Genomic DNA, 5,632 nt, shown 5'->3' on the forward strand with positions numbered 1-5,632 from the left:
GTAATCCCTAAAATTTATCAAGAATTTATCTAGAGCTTTGATTGTGTCTTAAGTTTTTCTAAAGTGCTTGAATGAGTCTTGACTAGTACATTGTAATTTGTTACTTTTAACTTGAAATGTGGTTTTTGGTGCTTAAAAGATAAAATGTGATTTTTAGTGATTTAGCATGATATCATAGGACAAGTCCTCACAACCTAGGGTATGGGTCTCTTCATGTTGATCTTCCTAGATCAAATACTGTGCCCTCATCTTTGATCTTTCCTTCTCTGGAGTATGCGACTCTTTAGGATTGGTCCTCTTTCCCGGTGTCTTTGTTCACCTAAGGAACTCCTAGTGTCTAATTCTTATTTTTGTTGGTTGTGAATCTGTAATTGTTTTTAGGCCTCCATGAACTTCATTTCTACTTTCATCTCTTCGCTCGTAGGTTATGGTTCCCCATCATAATAATTAGACAAGGTCTACCGTCTACTATTTCAACACAAGTTACTGATTTGGTTCTTTTCTAAAGGCTCTCACCTAATGGTTCTCATCCCTATGGAAGCTAAAGGTTCCTCCCCATATATCGGTTCTAACATGGAGGAAATCCTAACTTTAGCTTCGGTTATGCAGGTCATTTCTCTTGTGGAGGAATAGAAGAAAATTCTCCTCGCACAGTGCTACACTTCCTAGTCTTGAGGTGATTTCCTTAGGAGAGGTACTCGCTTTGCTTGGCCTTGAAGATAGAAAAACTCCCTCCTACCCAAACCTTTCGGTCCTCACTTCCTCGATTGTTATTAGGATGTAAGTATTATCGTTCTCATCTATGTAGGTCATTTCATCACTAGCAGGATGGTAGGGGTGCATCATAAAACTTGTGGTTTCCCTCCACATTTGTTAGGTGATATTAAAGAGGTTGCCACCGGGCATCCTTGTATAGGACTAGATCACCTTGATTGACTCGAACTCTCCCTAGAAAGAATTTGTGAAGTTGAGTCACAACCGGCTCGGTACAATCTCTTAAATCTCAAGGACTCTATAAGGTCCTTGTGCTCCTATTGGCATGCTAAACGATTGGACATTGCTGGAGTTTTGCATAGGGTATACATAGTTCCCTTTGTGTGTACATAGAGTTCATGTCCATTGTGCATGATGCGATGCTAACTCTTGGGTTGTTCAAGATCTTTGGTTCATGTCATGGGATCGTGGGAAGTGACCATCACTCCAAGAGCACCGTGTTATGGTCAATGCAGATTGGAACATTCGGGGTTTCATGAGATAACCATAGCGCTATGTGGCACATAGGTTTCACTTGCCATTTAAGTTTGAACTTATTCCCTAACATTCTCACGAAAGGCTTGTCTTTCTCTAGTTTGGTGAGCTACTTGGGTTTTTTTAGCCCTTCTTGATGATTCACCCATGAATACTTAGCACTCATGAGGATCTATTCGTACATGTGGAAGCTCCCCACAATATTGATCGGACCCTTGGTTCACTCTAAACTAGTCTCATGCAATTAGGGAGGTCAACTCCACACACATGGTTTGATACCACTCCCTAATGTTAGAGCATGAGATAAAGTCTCGTATTTAAAGGCCGGATTAGAATATGACTGGGCAATGATCGGGTTAGATCATTGCCCAATCATATTTAAAGATTAGGCTAGAATATGACTGGACAATGATTTAACTTGATCACAAATATAAGCACTTAATCTAGAGCCATAATAACTTGTTTATGGAGATTTTAAAGAGGATTTTATGCTTTTTGAAAATTTTTATAGGTTTTTAAGATGTTTTTTATTTTTATTTTTGTATTTTTAAAGGTTTTTTTGACAAAACAATAGTACACATAGAAGAAAGGAAAGGACATGCAAGATGCATATAAACAATATAAGTGACATTTTTTTAATATTTTCTTGTTTTCCCAATCTCTGGGAATCTAGTTAAATTGGTGATCTGAGACTTTTAGTTAACTATCTCTAGATATCTAATGGACAATCTGGATTACATACAATATGAATATTGAATGATCCGAGCAAGCTACACTTTGAAAATCTACAACAACCCAAATGTTTTGACAATCCAAGGATTGGATCGATAATCAGCGTCTAGAGGTAGGATTGATGATCAAGAATAGAGGTATGATTGGATCGATAATCAGAATAATGGAAGTGATATAGACAATCTAGAGGTAGGATTGATGATCAAGAATAGAGCATGATTTGAAAGGTAACGATATAAAAAAGAGGCGATCCAATTTTGGAACGATCTGAATTCTAGACGATCTTAGAGTAGGATCAATGCTCAAGACTCTTGAGCTGGGAGAGCATTCAAAATTTGATATTGGTCGAGTCTGCAATTTGGATTTGGCTTCGATGATTCAACTATGCATTTAATAAAAGCTAATGTCAATTTCTATGTACTTTCTATGTACAATAGGGTGTCTTTACTCAACTTTATACTCTCTTACAAGAGAATATTTGATTGGTACATTGATAACCCCCTTTCTTAAAGCTTAAGTGTGTGGAAATGAAGATCATTTACAATTGACAGTCCCTAGTTACCCACTTTTAAGTTTTGGTCACAACAACCCGTTTGCCGTAGATTCAACAATCCAAAAGTTGGATTATCCGGATTGATTTGAAATTTCCAAAGAGTAGAAAACAAAGTTTTTTTTAAGATTTTAGATTTTTCAAGATTTTTCTTATTGTTTTTTGGGATTTTTAACATGATAGGGGTGCTTAGCAACACTCCAATGTCATGACTGTGCTCTTAACTTTACTAATAACAACAACTACAAAGAGTAATGCCTTGATTAGGATAATCTTAGCAAAAATATAGAAATACTAATGTACACTAATTTTTTTTGATTAGCTAAGGCTAATGCTCATAGTAATGATGAAATCAACTAAGTGGAGAAATAATCTACCTCAATCACACGAGGGAGAGCTTGTTCTTCATTCCATTACACCCGTGAGACAAATAAAAGAACAAATCAATCGATTAAAACACAAAAAGGTTAAGTTTAGAAGGAAAACCTGTTCTAATCACACTAATCCACTCCCAAACACCTAGATAGCACACATAATCACGTAAAATAACTTAAATCCTACTCTAGAATGCATCTCCCTAACATTCAACAAAGGATTTGCATCCTAAGGAAAAGATAGAGTGAGAAAAATAAAAGATTTTTTAGTAGATGGTAGCTCTATTTCCTTCCCTCATTCAATACTAATTTGATCCCCTCCCCAACAGTGCCATTTGTTCATGTTAAGAACCTTCTTGCTCTCTAGGAAGAAGAAAGGAACCATAGTCTTAGCAATTAGACCTCTTGTCTTGGATCATGGAAGTCCCAATTGGAGAGGCAAAGAAGGCCAAGAGGTGTGTCAATACCTCTTGTTTAATCCCTTTCTCTACTCTCAATATTCTAAGTAAAGCTTTCTCCACTCTTGCTCAATCACACTCTCACTCAAGATAGCATGCATGTACACTCAACACATTCCAATCACACACAAAAGCATGCATCCTACAACCAAGAAAGCAAGAAGGTAAGAGCTCAAGAGAATAAGAAAGCTTTAAACTTAAGAAATGATTGAATTCTCCCATTCAAATTATCAAAAGTTGAGAAACTATTGAATTCTTTCATTCACATTATTAAAGGTCATATATATACAAGTAAGCTTTGTCTACCACACCTAACTTAAGTGGGTTCCCATTGCCTATCTCTACCCATATATACAAGGCTTATGGCTAGCTTTTCTCACATCATTGAGCCCATTTCCATACATAATGTCAAATACTTCTAGGCTAGAGGCGGGGATTTTAGATGTACAGAATGCATGAACAACATCAATTAGCTAAAGGAGTACTGCGAGTAAGCCATACTTTCAAACTCAGCTTTGGCCTCAACACATGGCCAATGGAAAGCCCGTATACTCTCCTACTTTTAGTATGTTAGATAGCTCTCGGCTCACTACTTAGCATAGCTTTTAAGGATGGAATCTACAACAAGAAGGGGGCATGTTATCGTATTTTGAAGCCCAAATTTTGTAATTTGCGTTAAATTGTTTTTGTAATATTTTGAGTCCAAGGATTATGCCAAGATTCCTTGTTATAATTATTCCATAATGTCCATGTGAAGGCCAGTGTTATAAAGCTTTTAGATGGGTATCTGGCCTAGTGTGAACTCATGGCTATAGTGTGTAAATGAAATTTAGACTCTTATTGTATATACTCTTACACAATAAGATAGCTTTTTGAAACTTGTGCAAAGAGAGGGAGATTCTGCCTAAGAGAGTAGTCTATTGTGTGTTGTGCATCTTGTTCACCTGCATTTGTGTGTGAGAGAGTGAGAGTGAGTGAGCCAATGGTTGCATGTGCTGAAGTAATCATGATGAGTGACACACTTGTGGAGTGGAGTGGCCAAAAAGAAGTAGCATCTTGGAGCTCATCTTGATGTAGGTAGCTGGTAAATTCCTCACGATAGTAATAACCAAAGGGTGTGACAAAATGTCCTATAGCTTGAATCTCCCCACAAGTTTTTGCCATGCATTGATCATTAAAGCTTTCATGTTCAAAATAGCCATAGCCATAGCCTTCAAAAAGCATGAGTGTGCCTCACATGCCAAAATAATGTGCAATACTTTCACAACAATAATAGAAAGTCAAACTTACATAAATAAGAATTTTACCTAAGCAAAAATAGATGTTAAGGCATGCCAATGGCGATTTGATATTTCTTTCAATGCCTATTCATAACAAAATATAAATTTTTTGGATTTCTTGATTAATCCTACCACATTAATGTGTTGATAATGGAGTTTATTAGGTTCTTCTTATCATGGATAATCATAATCATTAAGAGCTATCTTAATATATTAATTATTCCTTAATGATGCCATAGTGTAATATGATGTCCTTAAAGTGTGTAAAAAATACATAGTTAGAGAATGCATCTTAATTAAACCCACCTAATAAATAAGGCTCCCAAATTTCCTTTTTTTGTGTTGTAATTAAAAATTAATAAGTGACTGGTTTTATATTTTTTACTAGTTTAGAAGTTATCTTTGACAAGGCCATGCATGTCATTTCTTTTTCTATCACCAAAGGATAGTATATGGTATCTAAACTCTCTCTCTCTCTCTCTCTCTCTCTCTCTCTCTCTCTCTCTCTCTCTCTCTCTCTCTCTCTCTCTCTCTCTCTCTCTGTGGAATTCTCAATCTACTTGAATTTTCTTTTAAAATAGTAAGTAAATCTTGTTCAATCAATTTATATGTTATCTTTGACAGTCATTTATTTCTCTGTCATTAAAAGATAGTGTGCAATCTCTCTCTCTCTCTCTCTCTCTCTCTCTCTCTCTCTCTCATTCTCAATCTACTTGAATTTGCCTTTTGTATGAACTCATAAAAGGTTTAAAAGTTACAAATTGGAGGCTATTTTCTATCTTGAGTGGGTTATGACAACATGTTGCATTTCTAAAAAAGTAATACTTTGAAATTGGGACGACATGAGTGATGAATGAGAGGAGGGGAGATAAATTCTTGAATTTGACTTTTGTATGAACTCATAAAAGGTTTGAAAGCTCTACAAGTTGGAGACTATTTTCTATCTTGAGGTAAATTATGACAATATGTTACATTTCTAAAAAAGTAATG

Source organism: Cibotium barometz, chromosome 26, assembly GCF_041138505.1.
Source record: "Cibotium barometz isolate CiBa-2024 chromosome 26, ASM4113850v1, whole genome shotgun sequence".
In the NCBI taxonomy this organism is placed as follows: domain Eukaryota; kingdom Viridiplantae; phylum Streptophyta; class Polypodiopsida; order Cyatheales; family Cibotiaceae; genus Cibotium; species Cibotium barometz.